General features: G+C 40.6%; 1 protein-coding gene across 1 annotated transcript in view; it reads left to right on the forward strand.

Moving 5' to 3' along the window:
• Positions 1 to 20,373, forward strand: part of FTCD (formimidoyltransferase cyclodeaminase) — a 258,515-nt gene that overhangs the window by 156,890 nt on the left and 81,252 nt on the right. The window lies entirely within an intron of this gene.

The raw sequence follows: 20,373 nt of genomic DNA on the forward strand, positions 1-20,373 counted from the left end.
CTGTGTTGCTCTTTTATTTTGTTTTGAAATGCTCTTACTCTTTGTAAAGTCGTGTCTTCCCTAGTTGTCATTCTGTATTTGGAGCTGATAATTTCATTTTTATAAATACATTTGCTAAATTTTTGACTTGGAGGACCTGAAATGGACAATTTTTAGACGTGATAAAAAAAGGTGTCCAACAAGCCAATGTGTGGATCTTCAGATCTGTGTTTTTGGAATTGAGTTGGACATGCACAGACAAGCAAATTGGCATTACTTTTTGATTGTAACATCAGTTTAGATTTTGTTTGCTTACATGTTGCATTAAGATATTTTTATTCTAATGGCAGCTGCTGTAATTGTTCAGTAGGTAGATGGCAGGATGACACCAAGTGAACAGAGAATTCCTTCTAGTAAGAATTATAATGCAGGAAATCTGAATTGTGTGAATTAATCCAGTAGCTCTAGCCACACTTTGTTGTGCCTCAAATGTTTGCTCTCTTGGTTTCCTATGATGCACTTTGTGTGGCAGTTCTGTCACTTAAGGAAGTGCAACAGGGGACCCTTTTTATCTTTTGAGTCATTAGAATTTTCTTAATATAATGCAGTTTCTACCCCTATTTCAATAAGTAATTTGCTCATGGTAGTGAAGCAATCTCATCCAGTAAGAGTGTTCTGACTAGGCATTGTATAAAATTTTAAACCCAAAGAAAGCGAGTTCACCTGAAGTACATTAGTGAGAGGTGTGCTTGGATATTTTTAAATATGAACAATTTTTTCCAGTCTCTTGCTGGAACATCTATGGAGACAGCATGGCTGCATTTTTCTTTACATATTTTTAGTATGAATTGGCTAGTTATTTTGAGTCAGAGTATCCTAACTATGTGCATGTGGAATTCTGTACACTATAGCAGGCTTTGGCACCTGTTTTATAAATATTTGCTGCATTACTACATTCCATGAAAATTGTGACCTAGAAATGTAGGATGTAATCCAAAACTGTTTTAATGCAACCACTGGACTGCCAGCATAATCTTACAATTGAAAAGAATTTTGTAAAAAAAACATTTCCTCAGTTTTTTGTATAGCTTTACTCCCCCCCCCCCCCCCCCCAACTTCCCCAAGCAGGAGTTTGATTCTGTTATACATTCAGTTAGTTGTAGTGTAGCACTTGCAAGTATGCAGGGGTTGTGGACAGTGGTAATTATGTGCTTACTGCTAATAGTTTGACCTGGCCAACTGTCCCCCATGCTGGTGTTGCTGAAAAATTAGACAAACATGTAAACTCCTAAGTTGTCTGCTGGAGTGTAAATTGCCTGTCCAACAGATCCCAAGTTGTGAAAGTTGCTGGGTCCTTTTGAATGTAAATTTGTAACTAGTCTGCCACAGGGATCAGCTCTGGGAGTTCTGTTAATTTATTTTGTAGACATCCAAAGCAATATTCCAGATGTGGTTAACCAAATTTGCAGATGAATGCAAACTATCCTGTCATCCACTGATGACTGCTTCAGTAAGGCCTGAAATATGCAGATACATGGTGTATCGAAAACTGTCTTAAATGAAAAAAGTGCAGAATAGCATCCTTTGTCAGAAAGGTTGCTCCCATCTCTTATAAATGGTACTCTTCAGACAGATATGGTCATAAGAGATGGTCATAAGAGACCTTGATACTTGTGTGGATAACTCCCTCATATTTCCACCACCATCAGGAACTCGTCTGGCCCAGTTAATTTCCAAGGGAATATCTTCAAGATCCAGGGAAGTAATTTGGCCAATGTACTCTACTCTTCCTTCTGTCAGACCCATCACTGAATATGTCTCCTTTGGCATTTAAAAATCCAAACATATCACTCAAATGGAATAGTCCAAGTTTTCTAACCAAGAAAATCTAAAGGTCTTGAATCCTTCAAATACCATGATAAATTAGCATCTCTCCATGTACTTGGTAGCCTACAGGTTGATGTGAGGTGACCAGTCCCCCCTTTTTGAGCCATGAAAGACCCAGTCCTATATGACCCTCTTTCTTCACAAAAAACACTGGCTCTACAAACACCCACTCTAAGGATAGAAACTTACACCTACAAATAATCCAGACTTGGAGAGAGAGGTGCCAGTGTATTCCTGGCTTATGGACCAAGTTACCATTACAGGTGAAAGTACTTTGGCTAACCTATAAGACTAGTCTTTGGATGGGTAGACTGACTTAACCAGGGGTTATGTACAACCCTGCTCGGTTTGGGAGGTAAATACTATTAAGCCCTAGCTCGAGTGCAAGAACATAGGTTTGCTCACAGGTGATGATTGCTTGGCTTGTACAAGTTAACTGTCTGTGGTGTGAAATTATGAAAGTGAGCATTGATAATTTTTGAGATCAAATTGTGTTAGATGACCTGGGGTCAGGTCATTTAGGAAAACTGAGTCATCAGTCCTTAGTTTTGATCTAGGTTTCAGAAAAATATTGGGTGATGTTTTGGGGGGCCTGCTCTACTGAACTACCAATGTATCCAGTGGGCTACAGACATGCTGCCATTCAGCTTACTGATGCTTGCTTTCTGGTACCTCCCACCACCACTGGTCTCCAGTGTCTGTCATAGAAAGGAAGGGCTTGGGAGGGACCAGAATGTTGCACTGCAGGACAATTCCCACCCAGGAAGGCTTGTACCATGATTTCAGCCTAAAGGCTGGCTTTCCCATTACCTGTACCCCAAGAGAAACCCTTACACTTTGATTCTCATCCTTCTCAGTTTTTATACACCATGGATATAAGGGCACTATTTTCTGCAAAAGAGATGGTTTACCTTGCAGCACTGCATTAGCTTAGGGTGATTAGCTGTGCCCCCCCCCCCCCTCACTCGCAACATAATGCTGTGCTGAATTTCTCCAGTGTTAAATATAAACTCGGGAAGTTGACATAATCAGAGTTCCACCAGCTAGTTTTTGCATGGAACATTTCTGGTAAACACTAGCCAGCTTGTTCATTCCTTTGCTATAGACTCCATGATGGCTTGTCCTACCATGAGAAATTGTTTAAAACCAGGGTAGTTTTCTATTTTGAAGGAGATGGATGTGCCTTAAGCATTTTCTTGAGTACTTGGGTAAGGTAAAACAGACATTGTAAACTAATGCCCTTAAAGAACTACTGGATTTTTTCAGTCTGATTATTGCTCATCTAAAATGTGCTGGATTACCTCTTCAGACCAATATGCCAGAAAGTATGTTTTGTCGATGTTCTAGTCTCTCTACTGTATTTACAAAAATTACTTTACTGGCTGCAGAAAACTATGCATGACTGGCATGTTCCTAGGCTGGTTTTAACCTTGTACATTTGACCAGTCTCATATTGGATTAGTTCATTGGGATTTTATTAACTAGATAACCCCTCTGGACTTTCTCAAGGTCTTATGATTTGTAAGAAAGAACTGAGGGGATCAAAGCCAGGACTGCAGGGTGAGACTCCTTAGAAGTTCTTAGAATTAACTGAGCTAAACTAATCCCAGAAAATTGAGATTCCAGGGTCATTGCTGGCTCTGTTATGCCATGGTTATATGCTGTGGTCAGGAGATTTTTCTTGCCCATGAAGCATATTGTATTGGCCATTTCAGCTGGATCAAATTGGTATTTTAAGAAATATGGCCGACTGAAGTACTTGTGGTACCGGATGCTGCCTGAGATTCTTTTTGTATTCATTCCAGAAATGTAGTGAGGCGTTTCTGAAGAGTAGTAAGTCTGCTCAATCAGGATGCCCCAAAAAGTAATTCTTAATGCATATGATTCTGTGTCCTGGATCTGAATCCAATGCAGGGTGCTTTTCATAAACATTGTGCACCACATTACAGGCTTGGTATGGCATAGATGGTTCAAAGTAACACCTAAAGCCCCACTCTATCAAAACTTCCAAAACGTAAATGGGACCTGCTGGAATGGAGATCTCCGTGAATACCTGTTAGGGAATAGGTTCCTCTGAGATGTAAAGCATAGTAGCTTCCTGACCCCCTCCAGGCATAACCTGGATAACTAGATGACAAACTGCAGGTACACAAGTGTGGCCCTTGAAGCAGTTATGGAAAGGAGTTGAAATTAGGAGCAATACTTCATTACATGGGTATATTAATCCATGTCTTGGTAACTTGTGTTGGGGTAATTTGCTAGGCCACAAATGGACCACTGGCTCAACAGGCTAATATTAACCTATGCACTTAAAATGGAGTTGAGCTGCTTAGTAAGGTATGCTGTACTAAGCAGGTGCTCCCAACTATCTAGTATATAATGTACCTTAAGCAGTTCACCTGTGTGTGCAATAGGTATCCAGTGCTTTTGCGCCAGTTTCTAGAAGGTATACTTGTGATGTAAATGTTAACTTTCTGAGATCACTGTGACAATGGGCCACTGTAAAGCGCTTTTTTTTGCTTTTATTTAGCATAACATGCAGTTCTTGGCATTGTCTATTGCAGCACAATAGTAGAAGTATTTCTATCCAGCACATTATCTCATCTCTGCAGTTTTTAAAAATCTGCTGAGATCCCTTCTGGTAATATAAATTAAGCACCCTTCTGTAATTTTTTGTTCGCCATTGCCTGTGAACGGTCAGCTATCTTAGTGTATTAGACCCATTTGTTTCCCCTTGCTTGGGGAAAAGGCGCTGACCATGAGTTACCATCCGTGCAGCCATAAGAGGTTATCTAATGCTAGAATTTTCCAGTCCTCATTCAGTGATGGCTTTGTATGCTCATTATGAAGCCCTCCCGTGTCCCCTGTTGGCACAAGGACAAATGCTGCTGTACATGCTCTTCCAAGGAGGCTAGAACACCTTGGGGAGGACTGTTGTGGAGCAAAGTGCACATTCTTGGTCTACATGCTGCAGGTCTGTCTTCCATCTGCCTGCAAGATCTTGTGTCTGAGCATAATGAGCCTATTTATTCCCCACACTGGATTGGTGAGCTTGCATTGCTCACTTTTACTCTTTCTTGGTTAAGCTGCTAACAGAACTCATCTGGGTCTCAGTGGTTCCCATTGTATGTTTTGAGGACTAATTTTCTTGTAGCTCCAAGGATTGCAATGGAAAAGAGTCTGAAATGACTCACTTGTGTTCGGTACTCTCTGAAGTACTGTGATCTTGGAGTTGTGCAACCACTCCCATCAGGGGGGTGGGGTGCTTGAATCTTTATATATATATATATATATATATTTATTTATTTATTTATTTATTTATTTATTTATTTTCCAGCTGGATAATTTCCATTTTCAGTGGAGGCCCGGGGAGAAAAGCTCCTCAGAATTAAAACAAAGGTTATACAAAATTGAAGATTAACTATGAGATCCTTTAACAGATATTAAGTTACCATGGATAGTTATTAGTCTGGATCAAGAAAAAAATAAAACACATAGAATACTATTTATGTATTACAAGAGACATTGATTATATCTAGAACTACACTCCATACAAATCATTGCATACATATTAGTGTATATACAATGTATAATTTTTTTTTTTTTTTTTTTTTTTGAGAACAGTAGAAACTGTAGAGTCATTAGGATGTTTGAGAACACAGAGAAGGATTGTAGTTGAGAAGTGAGGAAGAATGATAGTAGAAGGTATTAGGTTTCTCAGTCGGGATTGGTACAAGAGCAGAGCCAGAAGTTTGTAAGATGTGCAAGAAGTTATATATATATATATATATATATATATATATATATATATATATATATATATATATATATATATATATATATATATATATATATATATATATATATAAAATGCTTTGAATATGCAACTTGTGTTGCCCATTTTATTGATTGTACTTTGTGCCTTGCTGTAGAGCCTTAAGTTGAGGGCACCAGGGCTCTGCTATAGCTCCATTTCTCAATACCATACATGTGGGCCCATTCTGTTACTTTTACAAAGTGCCTGTAGTAGTTCAGCTTTCATCTTTCAGCTCCCCAAACTGCACTGGTTGTTGTAGGCCTTTAGCATAGAGTGAAAAAGCCGGATGAAACTTATTAAACTGCATTCTTTCAAAACAGCAGCATTGTTTTACAATCTATAGATTTACTTAGACTGCATTACTTCTCAGACTCCATTCTAATAACTTTGAACAATGGTCTGTTGCTACATTTACCTACCTGACTAATCCCTTTGACCTAGTTGAACACAGCCAGTAAATTCCTGAATGCTTTTTGGCTTTGGATCCACAACGGTCTCCTGGTGTAGGGTAAAAAATATTCCTCATCCTGTCCTCCCTCTGAGGGTCCAGAAAGCTGTCTTTGGCAACTATTTCTATTCATTTACTCTCCCTCTGAGGGTCCAGAAAGCTGTCTTTGGCAACTATTTCTATTCATTTACTCTGCACACTATCTCCACCTCTAACCTCATCCTATATATGTATGCTGAGCTCTTTCTCAACGTTATGCATAACTGTCAAAATGAATATAAAGATTTCCAAAGGCAATTTGTAGTTAAAATAATTTTAAAATGTGGAAGGTGTCATGTCTCGTGCAGTCAAATGAGCCACTGACACATGGGATGGGTTCGTCATTTATTGTACATGAACATATACTTCAAACTTCATATGCTTATTGACTGACTCGTTACTTCACACTCTTGCATCTCCATTCATGCTAGCACTCAGACTATACAAAATGGTACTGATCTCGCACATGCTCTGACTACAGTGGCTGACTAGGTACAATATACACACTGATCTACATCCTCCCTGTTAATTTTGTTCAGCATGCAAATAGGAGAGCAAAGACCTTGAGAGCTAGACAATATATAAACATTTTAAAAACAGAGTTCAAGTCTCTGTGTATTCTAGATTCTGGATTCTGTCTGGAAATTCAACCTTGTTTAGTAACAAACTTTGATGGGTTTAGCAACAGGGGCAGTATCTGGGGATTCTTTCACAACTGGATATCCAGGATTAGATCAAAATTATTTGAAGGAAGCACATGTTAGTTTTGAATTTGAACAGGTGTAGAATCACTCTGGGAATTAGTCAGCACAGGCAATCTGCTGCGAGATGGGTAACACGTCTGACTAAATCCATTCCTTCCGATTTGTATGATGGAAGATCTGTTTCTCAAATGTTCTTCATGATTCTCACTCTGCCGTATATCCTTTAGATGTCTGCTTTCTCAACTTGTAGTAATGGTCTAAGGGATTTACTGGTCTTATCATAGTACAACTTTTGTGACTGACTTTTTCTTAAAAGTTGAGCCTTGACTACTCTGCAGTTGGTACAAACAATTGTTTACTGATCAGTAGAGTTAATCTGTCTGGGTATCCATCACTGAGCAGGTGAACCAAGCAAGTTGTTTCAAGGAATGTTTGAGATTAAGTTGAGAAAATCATCAATACCATCTCTTGGCTTTCTCTAACAAACATTTTGCACTCTGAACTACATGTTCAGCTAACCCTGAACTATATGTTCAGCTAACCCACTGGATTGTGGATACTCAGGACTACTGGCAATATGAACAAAGTCCCAAGACTCAGTAAATTTCTAAAACTGCTGACTTGTAAACTGTGCAGCATTGTCAGATATGACCGTGCAGACTACCATGGACAGAATGTCTCCAATTTTGTAATAGTGCTAGATGATAACTTAGGAAGTAGGTCAATTTCAACTCAATTTGTATGAGTCTACTATCACTAAGTAATGCTGACCATTCCATTCGAAAATATCTGCAGCAACTGTCGACCATGGTAATTCAGGAATTTGGTGTAGCTGATGTGGCTTTTGTTTGCTGCTGTTGCAAATTGAACATGCTAGTTTCCCTCTCTATACCTTCGGACTTGGGCCAAAATACAATGCCTCTTGTCCTGTTGGTTGAATCAGTACCTGGCTGACCAAGCTTTTGATATATTCCTGTTCCTAATGCTTTAGGAATTACCACTCTTGGACCTTTCATGATTCCATCTTTCATCATGAGCTTGTCTTGGTAAGGATAATACTGCTGAATGTCAAGTGGCAAACTGGTTTGTCGTGACAGTTTTTCACCTTCTGGAGAACTGGGCTGAACCAATGTGATTTCCTAGTTCATCAGTAGACCTGTAATGAGCAGCATACCCCAAGGATCTGTTTTGGGGCCTCTTCTCTTTTGGATATACTTTCTGAGGTGCAAGCCAAAATCAGTGGTCTGTGGCGAAGTTTGTGGATGACTGCAAGCTGGGTACAGTCTTAAATTCCCCTAGTGATGTGAACATCTTCTGAGGGGCTTACCCAAACTAACATGACAGAAGCATAGTCTCAGACTGAATGCCAAGAAATTAATTGTCTCCTCTGGGGAAAATGGCATCCCAACTAATTATCACATTAATAACAATGTACTAAGCATACAATCAGTCATGAAGGACTGTAGCACCCTGGTTGATTGAAACCTGACTTGACCACAAAGTTGCATCTGTTGTATGGAAGGTTTTCTACATGGTCCACCTCATAAGTAAAGGTATTTCTTCCAGGAACAAGGTCATAACATCCCTGTACTCCCTTATCAGACCCATTATCAAGTACATTGCCCACTTTGACATGTACCTTGCCAGGGACACATAGCAGTGGGACACCAGAGGTTCCTGAACAGAAAAATCCAGGGTCTAACACTTATCCTATATGGATAGGCTAAAAGCATGTCCCTCTAGTCAGTCTCGTATAGACTGCTCAGAGGTGACCTGTCTGGCATAAAAGGCCACCTCAGACCCAGCCTTGGAGTTGCTGCATGTCTGTAAGTCCAATTCAATTCATGCAACCCACACAAGGCCTCAGCCTGGTTTGTGACGTTAATAGGACTTGTTGATGGGATAGATTTGTCCCAAAGACTTCCCCGTCTGGGGAATAGAATCCCTCATGTCAGAGTACCTCAGTAGCTCTCTTTAAGAGGAACTTGAATGACTGGATGGGAAACAAAATGCACCCTTGGGATCCCACCTGTGTCCCTGCTGTATAGGGGGAAATGGGTGCTGACTTTGTGGGAACATGGGTGAAATTCTTGGATAGGTTTACAAGGGCCTCCAGGCCAATAGCCTAGTATTGTCCTATGAACTTGTGCATCTCCATTCAAGATGGCACCCTTACTGACCATACAAAATGGCACTGATCTCACACATGCTCTAACTTGTATGCATGTGCTCTGACTAAAGTTGCTGACTTAAGTATGTACACACACCGATCTACAGAAGGAATGTACTTTGATGCAGCCTAAAGTAAATCCATGCCCAGCTCTGCTTTACCTATCAAAAATTGTTTAAATACCAAGAAAGTGTTCTAGATACCATTCTTTCAATGCCCAGATGCATGGGAGTATTCCTTATTTTAAAATTTTAGATCAATTTTCCACTCTTGAAGGTAGAGCATTAATTGTAAACTGTGTTCCTTGGTGCAGTTTGAGTTGCTTTCAACTGTATTCTGCACTTCTGATTAACCAAAATATTTGCTGCATTTGTTTAAACTGTACAATTGTTTTTAGGCTTGGTGAATTGAATCTTTACCTCTGTTCTCCCCACACCCCAACTGTTGTCTTAAAGCTTGGTGGCTCTTGAGTTGCCTGCCTCTACTATAAATTTGATATTGGACACTCCTCCCAGTTCCATTGTATCCACTCATTCTATTGAGTGCAGTGAGATCAGTTGACACCATAACCAGGCCTAAAAATTAATACCAATGGCTCAATCCTAGACTGGATTTTAGTGTCTGACCCAGATAAGATCACATCCGCTGGCCCTCTAATAGTTTGTGACCATTTACCGGCCTTTATACAATGGGAATGTACCACAACATTTAATAAACATCAGTAAAAGGTTTCCAGAGATGAATCCCAGTTCTGCCCATCTAGCTTTAACCAAAAGTTGCTTGGCATCAACTGGGATGCACTAAAATCACTTCCCCTTGATGAGGCGGTTGAGTTCAACTCTACCTTCAGCATACTAAACAATTTTGCTCCCCTTAGACAAGAGAGGGTTAAGATCAATCATGTCAGTTGGTTAGCAAGGTCCACTAAGGATCTCATGAAATGCAGGGACAAATCATGGAAAATTTGGCAAAAAAACATCTGACCTCGCCCAATACAAACTGATACAAAACCAAGTTAAGCGCTTAGTACTACAAAACAAAAAAAAAAACTACCTTAAAAAAAACAAGCAAAATCCCAAAGAAATTCTGGAGCTCTGAATTTTTTATTAAACCCAAGATCTAGTAATCCTTGCCCAGACCCAGATAAAAACTGCCATTGAAATTGAAATTGCTGCAAACTTCAGCTCCTATTTCATAGATACTATAGCCAATCTAACCGCTACCTCTCCCAAGACCAAATTGCCCACCACAGACTCCTCTTAGCCAATGCCAGTAATCCTCTATTTCCAGCTTTACTGTCACCTATACCCACCGACTATTAAATTACTTCTAAAACTCAACCATGCACAAATGCCCCTGACTATACCTGTGAAATACCTGCAAATCCCAGCCAACTCAATCGCTTGCCCTATCTGCGTACTTCTCAACAGATCTGTCCAAGAATCCTATATGCCCTTCCTCTGGAAAAAAACTTGTATCCTCCCTCTACACAAGGGGGTCCCAGCATGGACACCACCAACTTCCGCCCCATTGCTATACCATCACCCATCTCTAAGATTCTAGAAAAATGTATTCATTCTCACCTTCACCATCCGACTCTCAACTGCATCCTCTCCCACCCAACACGGATTTAGACCAGGACATTGTACCACCACTGCTCTCATCCTTCATGGACATGTCAGCAGAGCCCATGACATTGGTAAAATTGTATCTTCACTATTTCTTGATCTTTCTAAAGCTTTTGATACTATATCCCACTCTCTCCTAACAAAACTCTTAACATGGGTACCTCACCTCAAACTCTAAATTGGTTCACTAATTACCTCACCAACTGGCAGCAAGCAACTGAATGGAACTCTTGCTCCCCTTTCCTAAATACCACCACCTGTGTTCTTCAAGGCTCCATTTTAGGCCCATTTCGTTTAGCATATTTATCAATAACTTCCACACCAGTCTCAAGGCTGTTATCCAGTATGCAGATGATTCCACTATCATCAGTACTGCAAACAACTCAACTACACCAACTCACTCAAAATGCCCTCACCTCCACTGAAATTTAGATGTCTAATAATCCTCTTGCCCTGAACCCAAACAAGACAAAACTAGTAGTCTTTGCCCCCAAAAAGTCCACACCCTTAACGAGAACTTCATTCAATCCCTAAATGGTGCCACCATTGATATTGTACCTAGCACAAAAAAACTCCTTGGTGTCCTCAAAAACCTCACATTCAATCTGCACATCCAGTCCAATGTCAAGACGCATCAAAAGCTTGGTGCACTAACACTTGCTCTGTGTATCAGCCTGACTTTCCCTGCCATTTTTCCATTACCCTGTCTTGTGTCTCTTCACCAACATTCAGTCCTCTCTAAAGTCCAAACTAAGACTCGTGCTACAACAAAATTGTAGTTTGTAACAAATGCCTCCTACTCATCCCACCACTGCTTATTACTTAACCTAAAATGGCTTTAATTCCCCAACTAATCTCACATTTATCCAACTAACTACAGCTCTCAAACTCACTCATAATCCATCCGTGTGCCCTGCTGTATCTTCAGTACTTTATACCATCCTAACACCACTCCAATCCAGCAACCAACTGCTTGTAAATGTAGAAAAACCCTAACTTTTGGCTGGCCAGATGCTTTACTCATTTACCATCGCAAAGCTTTGGAACTCCCTGCCCCAACACTTACATCCACCCACTCAGTAACAATCTTAGACATCTCTGAAAACAGCACCTCTCATCTTGGCTGTGCACAGGTGCTAACACCATATCTCATATAACCTAACTTCATCCATCACAACTATTCTCACCCCCACTCTACTACTCTGGAATCCTCCTTTCACATCCACCTTTTTGCTTACTCCACCTCTCCACTTCCCTCTTCTACTATCCCTCATTGCCCTACCATTGATCCCTCCTGTCTACTTCCTTCTCTTCCTAACCCTTATAGACCTACCATTGAACCAGGCAAGACATTCAGATATTCTTGCAGCCTACACCACTTATATCTTCAACAATATCCACAGACTTTGCAGATTCCTGCAACAGGACTCTGCCTATTGCTAAGCTGACATGTGAAGAAGCACCTAGTCTTGGATTAATTCCTATATCCACTTTGCACCCATTGCAATGTGTCCTATATAAATTTTGCTAGATGAAAACTACTCTTATAGAATGTTCTCGTGTATACACTCTTGTTGCTTGTATATCTTTGATTTGAGAATGATTACTTATGTACTGTTTTCCACCAATTGTACAAGCTGCCAATAATTTGTACTAAATGTCTTAATGTAAGTTCTGTATTGTATGTGAAATGTCTCTAGGGAGCAAATAATCAGTGTCCTCTCGAGGGCAGAAAATACAGCCTCCATGGGACCTGATAACATCCCAAGCTGCATCCTACATGAACTCTGGCAGGAACTTACAGCACTATTGGGCACCCTATTCAATGAAAGCCTGAGTACCAGCTTTGTCGCTGTCTAATGGAGGACAGCCACTTTTATCCCTTTGCACAAAGGTGGTGTCCACAGATCCAGGAAACTATAAACCCATCAGCCTAACTAGCCTGATCTGCAAGGCCGTGGAATGGATTATCATGGACCTCATTGAGGACATTGGCAACCTCTAAACACTTTATCCCACACAGTTTGGTTTCATCAAGGGGAGGTCATGCCTGTTAAATTTGGTCAACTTCTTTGAGAGTCACCAAAGCTATGGATGAGTGGAAGATGGTGCAGAGTCTACCTTGACCTGGCCAAAACCTTTGATACTATTCCCCACTTGGGTATAATACTATGCCAACTAGGCATCAATCCATGTTACCACATGGGTAGCAAACTGGCTCCTTGATGGAACCCACCTAGTCAAAATAAGGGAAGCCACCTCAAGCAGTAGTCCTGTAATGAGTGGTGTACCCCAGGTATCAGTCTTGGTACTTCTGTTTGGGATATACTTCTGATGTGCAGGCCAAAACCAGTGGGCTATGGCTGACCAAGTTGCAGATGACGGTAAGCTGGGTGCTGCTATCAGTTCCCCTAGTGATGTGGACATCCTTAAAGAGGGTCCCACCTAAACAAATGACTGGTGCCAGAAAGATCGCCTGAAACTGAATGCCATAAAATGCATCACCCCCTTTTGGGGAGTGACTTCCCTACAAATTCACATTAATAACAAGGTGTTAAGCATGCAATCGGTCATGAGGGATTCGGGCACCCAGGTTAATAGCAAACTGACTTTACCACTATATTGCCTCTATATATGGAAAGCTTTCTACATGGCTCACCTCATTAGTAAGGGTATCTCATCCCAGGGACAAGGTCGTAACATCCCTGTAGTCTTCGCTTATGTGACCCATTGAGTACAATGCCCGTTTTGGCATATACCTCACAAAGCACATGCAGCAGCTGGAGAGATCAGAGGTTCATCACCACGAGAATCCAGGACCTCAAATATCTACACAGGCTAAAAGCCCTGTCCCTCTGCTCAGTCTTACAGATTCCTCGAGGTGACCTGTTTCTGGCATACAAAGCAATCTCTGACCCCACTTTGGGACTGCTGCATACCCACAAGTCAAGCTCCACTAGGGTAACCCAAATGCGCAACCTCAACCTGCTCCATGATAATAGGACTTGGCAGGAAAGATGTGTCCCAGACTCTCCCTTCTGTAGAATAGTCCCCCTCTCCATGTCAGAGTACCTCAACCCTTTTAAGCGCAACCTGAATAACTGATGGGCGACAGAAAATACACCTGGTATTCCACCTGTGTCCCTGCTGGACCGGGGCATTGGGTGCTGACTTAGAACATGGGCTAAATTCTTGACTAGGCTTGTAAGGGGCTCAGTAGCCTAGTAACTCTGATTCTATTGCCTCCCCCATGTCATTTATACTTCTAAAATGAACTTCCATTAGATTGAACTTGAAGGTCCTGTCATATGCAAATTTATTTTCCCCTAAATATGAGCATTACGTCACCCCATGTGGGTATTTGATTCACATTAAAGGATGGCCTGACAGTTTAGTCTGGAGTTGTTTTCAAACTAATTTTAAAATTTGTCATATCCGCTCTCTTCCAGACACTTTCTACAACTTTCTCGCAACCTTCTCAGCAGTATCAATCTGATAATGAACCCATTCTGCAAAATGCCTCGATTCTTGCCTTCCACTGTGAATGTCTTCTAATGTGATAAAATGAATTTTCTGCATTCTGAGAGGATCAAATTTAAAAATCTCCAAACGGTAAAACCTGAACATGGCAGTAGAATTTAACTGAGCAAAAGACTTTCATGCTAAAAATAACAAGCACTTGGGTCACCACATACTAAATGTAATGGGGATTGTTTAATCTTAGGGGTTAGGGAACTCTCCCTTCTCTCAGTTCTGTGATCTTGCTCAACATACTGTTTTACATCAGAAATCAGATTTTGATAAATCTGATAAACAAATCCCATTTGGCTTGTGTCGTTAAAATACATGTATTGTACAGTAATCTTTCAAACAGTGAAAAGTTTAGAACTCCTTTTTTTGCACAGCATAAAGTTAGAGCCTCTTGTTGCTGCTTCTCCACATACCTTTCGTTGCTACTTTTCTGCTCCATATTGCTTTCTTTTGCAACCTATCTTACATTTCACATTATACAGGAGGGAACTCCATTTTACCTTCTTGCCCCACCCACATCCTTTCAAACTATTCTCACTCCCCATCTTCCCTTTACGCTTAATCATATCCATCACCAAGCAAGCACTTTCTGAGCTTTTAATAGCTCCTCTCCTTGTGCCTTGACAGCTATGTAAACCATTCTCAAATCTTGACTGCAGACTGTTTTATGCTTTGCTGCCCTTGGATTTGCTTTGCCTAGTCATATATGCTCTGTATGCAACTGCATTGCTATTTACACCTCTGCTTGGATTACATGGTAAGCTGTTCTACAAATCAAAATCAGTTAAGTTCCTCACTTGGCACCTTTTGCTTGCATTAGTTTGCCTATATTTTCTACAGTGGCGCAGTTATTACAGTTCCTAATGTACATCTGTTACAAGTGCTTATTAATATTTGCTTATTGTTGCCTGTATTCCTTTTCTATGTTTAAACATCTTTTTTTTTTCTGGTGTTGGTAGTGTTTTCATTTGTGGCTGAAATGGGCCCCCTGGGATCAGCCCACTACTGCACTATACCCATCTTATAGCAGACTGGTCTTAAATTTCTTCAGTGTCCACTAAGGGTTCCTAACATTTCAAGGGAGGTTAGCTGGCCACTGCCTCTCACTTGGTGTCTGGCTTATCCCCAGCCAACTTTTGGAGCTGAGGTTACCAATTGTAAGGGCTGCCCTCATCAGCACTGTTTAGCTTAGTGCACATGGGTATTTCAAAATGTGACCTGGGTATTGGAAGTATTCTTGAACAAAAGCTACAGTATAAAAAAATGGCTATACAGCTAGGAAAAGGAGGCTGCTTGTGGCTGTAGGAATCACTTGCAGAAAAATGACATATGTGGATAGTTGAATATTTTATAATGTGGCATTCTACATTTGAATGAACTTGGGGAGCAGCAACAGATGCTCTTGTACTCTGTCTAGGCTGAGCTTTATTTGGATTCTTCCAACCATTTAATGTATGTGAGGACTGAGTAAAAACCAAGCACAGAGCAGGAAATGTCGTAAAGATCTAGTTTTAGGACATTCTTACCTTGGAAAACTAAATGTGGCAAATGAGTGTAGTTGAAAAAAGTCTTGGGACCTTTTGACCATCTATGGAAAAGTAATCAATTTCAGGATTACACACCCAAGGCATTTATGCTTTGTCTAGTGCATGATAGATGGCAAGAACAGAGGAACAGCTGATTTCATTCAAATTTTGAAGTCTGTTTTGGTCAGTCTAAGAACAAAATCCATTGGATAACTATTTGAAATGTTGGGACCTGCAAGCGTGAGCCTGAAATGCAGACAGTGGCTGAATATCAAATATGAGATGCCATTTCTCGGAATATCCTTTTTCTCCAAGGTATGGTGATCTCTGAGCAATTTGTTTTTTTTTTTTGGCACTAGAGTACAGACTTTTCTATAGGGAGTCCATTCATTGATAAACAAAGATGACAAAGTACATTCTTTAAGACTGGCCACAGAACCTCCCAAAAAATAATTAAATATTTGTTAAATACATTGGTAATCACATATCCATTAGAAAACTGACAAGTCATGTATATTTGAGGTGGCTACAAGAAGAGATTTCAAGCTTAACTACTTATAATTTGACAGCAGACTGTGAAGTTGCATCTGATTTATGGTGCAGAAAGCTGGATTAATTACTGCAGGTCCAGTGGTTAGGTTTGTATAACTGGGATCTGTACTGGAAGGTATTGGCTGAGGTGGTGTGAATAAGCAGCAAATGTATGCTTGACAATGCTGGAGGGAATGGGATGGGAATGTAATTCCAGAGCCTGTGCAAGCATCTTGTGTTCTGTCGAGGAATGTAGTGCATTCTGTTTTTTGTGTTGGGGTGTGGATGTCTGGCAGCAGCAGGTGTGCAAGCTCGCATACATATATGGACCAATTTTATAGACACTTCTCTGCTTGCCAGCTGCCAGAAGATGAGCCAGCCATATATGCTAGGGTGGGGGCAATAGAGATTATGGTTTAAAAAAAGAAAGTGCAAGAAAATACATGCCTTCATAAATGACCAGAAGTATCTTGGCTAGTTGCCATTACAATATGGTGGAACCCATTGTAAACCACCCCAGCCCTTTCAGAGACTGTCCCAAATATCAGGCAGATATTTTAAATGTTTCTGTTGTATACTTGGAAAGTTGCTGGAATTAAAAGCTTTGCATTAGCAAGCATTTTCTGCTATAAAGTGTAAAATGCCTGTCACTTAACGACTGCAGTCCACAACAATTTGCCAAGAAAGCCACAGATTTTAAAAGAAATGGATAAAAAAAAAACTAGTTTTTGCTCAAGTTCTGGACAAAGTCAAAAATGAGGGCACAAAGGCCAACATTTTCTATAATTTCTACTCTGGTAAACTTGCTGGACAAAATGTCCCTTTTCAGGGATGACCTAGAAGTACTAAGAGTGACTTGCTCAAGGCACAAAGTAGGCAAATGGAGGTGGAAGGATTTAAACCCTGAACTTTTGACTACTAGAATCAGTCTAATAGCTCATAGTATTAACTGCCAGGCAATACTAATTAACCTGAAATGCATTTTCTGAACAATTATGAAACTAATTATACAAGTATTTGGCATTTATTTTCAGTGCTTTATCAGAAAATGAAGTTAAGGAAGGTCTGATTAATGTATTAAGGTTCTAAGCTTTTAATGAGCTGCTCGCTGTAGTTAAGGGTGAAATGGCTCCTTTTGCCTACTGTGTGACTTTAAACAAATCAATTAACCAGACAGTGCTCCTGGGACTTGGTAAATAGTAATAGTAGTACATGTGCTTTTTCTGAACAATGACCACTATGAGTTGCTGTTGGTAATTGTAAATGTCCTTTTACATCACTGTTTCAATAATCTTTACTGAAGGGATCTCCTGCAAAGGTGAACCAGACATTTGGCCAGTATACCGAAATGTTTAAATTTATAGGTGCCGTATGTCTTGTATGATTCTGCGTAGGGCATAAAGGTGACATATGGACATGAATACTCTACTTTGCCACCAGTCTGAATGCAGTTCTCAAATATCTGTTTGCTGTGCTGGTTACTAAGCCATCTTCAGATAAGTGCCCAGTTGCGGTTTCTTTTTCTATTGCTTGTAATCTGAGAGAATCCGTGTGGGAGGTAGATTCTCTATGGAGACCATCACAATCAGTCTTTTCTAGCTGCTTCCCATGACCATCTGTCTAATATTTTGTCCCCAAAACCCTCCATAGTAATTTATCCTCCCTCTCTACATACCTTGAGAAAAGATGTCTTAAGTTATTGGCTCAGGGTGCTATGGCAGAATCCTCCTGTCCTAAGGGACAGCCATCTTCCAAGAAGGCCAAAAAGTCTAGGTATGTTCTGCTAGCTGTCTAGCCTCCATAGGACATTTCTGTAGAAGCTAGTGAAATCCCTGAAGACTGTCTGGTGCTTGCATCAGATTTCCACTGCAGTGACCCCGTCAAGAGGCCAGTATGAATCTGTGTTTGCTTGAAAAGCCTCAGAGGACACAAACATCTGCTTTGGACAGAGAACCACAGCTGATTTATTTTTGAGGAGGGTTCCTCAAATCTGTCTGGGAAGAGATTCATACTGTGCTGATTGTATCCCACCAAGGGGCTGAGGTGCAGATTGTTCGGGTGTGGGGTGCTTCTTATGGTTCTGTGGTCCAGAGTCTCTGGCTTAATCAATGGTCAGATCATATCAAATTAAGAGAAGAGGACTCTGATTATGGCAAGTCTTTCATTCCATTTTTCAACCTGGACCCCTGAATTTTCACAAGCAATACCACATCACATTGGTAATTGACAAGCAAGGGTGTATGAGTCTTGTCTCCTTTGCAGACTTCTTGGGGCCTGGGATCTGGCTGTCCAATAGCAGGTGACTCTTCAGGCAGTTTATATTCCTTCAAAGCACAATCCAGTGGCAAACTGAGGAGGTCCAGAACACAGGCTTATGAATGAATGCTTGGCAGGGATGTTGCTGGATGTTGTCCATTGGTGAGGGTATTCCTCAGACCTTTTTGCCTCCTATCTGAATAGACAACTTCCTGTATTCTGTTTGAGAGTACAAAGTCTCCTGACTTGCAAAGTGGGTGTCCTTTTCTTCCCTTGGAGAGGAATGTTTCTGTAGGTATTCCTCAGCTGCCAAGAGTTCTGCACAAGATCAAGTAGGACTCTTCCAAACTCTTAGTCTTTTGGCCCAGTTAGCACTGGTTACCCCTTTTTCATCTGCAGTCACCAAGTTACTGGTAAGCATTTGAAATGTTGGGACCCACTAGACAGAGTCCTGAAATACGGAGACTGGCTGAAAGATTAGACTTGCATATACTAGTCCAATTTTGCTATTTCTTGGGATACTGCCTTTTCTTCAAGGTAAGGCAATCTCAGTGCTGGTATATACAACTTAAGGGTGCAGGAGGGGCTTGCACCCCCTCCCAAAAAAGTTTAAAGTAGAAGAGTGACTTTTTTTAAAATTCACTTCTCTTGTGCTTTCTGTTTTTTTTGCGTTTGCACACTGCATTCAGTGTCATTTCAATAGGAACACCAAACAGCAGCAGTTGTATCAAATGGTTTTAGTAGCACCAACAGACATCTGGTACCTCTGCTTTTCACCTTCAAGGATACATCTTTAAGTCCACATTCACAAAAAAATACCAGGTAAATTCCACACTAATTGGTTAATTACATCCAATTCAATCCTTAAAGTGCATAATACATATTACAAACCTAATCTGCCTTATTTGTATACAAATTAAGCAATGAATTTTTAATCTGTTGAAATGCTCTAAGAAAAGCATGTCATTTGAAGACTGAGGGTGAAGGAACATTGGATTAGTTAAATTTCTCCATTGGAAAGGACAATAATAGTACCTCTTCAAGGGAATCTGGGGAAGGTGGAAGAATTGGGCTAAAGGAATGAAAACTTAATTTGTGGACAGTGTTTTGAACATTCAATGTGGACTGTTTGGGCCTGAATGTACCTGTTATGGCTGGCATTTCACTTGGAATGAGCATTCTTGTCATGTGGACTCTAATGTGTTTGATACAACTGCTGTTTGGTGTTTTCATTGGTTTTTCTAGCTATGGCTAGTTTGTTTGTTTTTAATACATTTCAATAGAAAGCCTGAGTTACCTCACTGGGTGGATCTTCTCGCACCAGGCAAGGGATCTCTTCTCCATCCTCACCTGTCCACTCTTCAAATGACACTGTGGATGATTGGGCTGAGGGCTTTAATCCCTTTTAGGCAACACTTTTTTTCTGAGGACATGCTTCAGGTTCTACAGGAGGCCATTAAAATCACATATGTCTAAATGGAAAAGATTCTGTTTGGTGCCTCTTTCCATCAGGATCCCTTCTCAGTAGGGGTTCCTGTGGTTCTCATTTGTGTAATTTATTCCATGCTGGCTTGGCATATTCAAAGCTCACCTGCCTATCTCTGCTGGACTGCCCTTTAACCCTCCTTTGGTCCCTCTGTTTTAGATCAAGGAATTTGTTAAAGCCACCCTTCATATTAGGCTGCCAAGAAAACCTGTTCCTCCTCCTTGGGACCTCAATTTTGTTTCTGAAAAAATTGGCTCTGACCTAGTTCAGCTTCCTTGCAACTTTGTACTTTTCAGACTGTCTTGGCTCCTACTTCAGCCAAGTGTCTGAGCTGTGACCTTTCCTCCTTTTCTTTTGTTTTTACAGAGACA

The sequence above is a fragment of the Protopterus annectens genome, chromosome 2.part0, assembly GCF_019279795.1.
Source record: "Protopterus annectens isolate FY-2018-M chromosome 2.part0, PAN1.0, whole genome shotgun sequence".
NCBI lineage: Eukaryota > Metazoa > Chordata > Ceratodontiformes > Protopteridae > Protopterus > Protopterus annectens.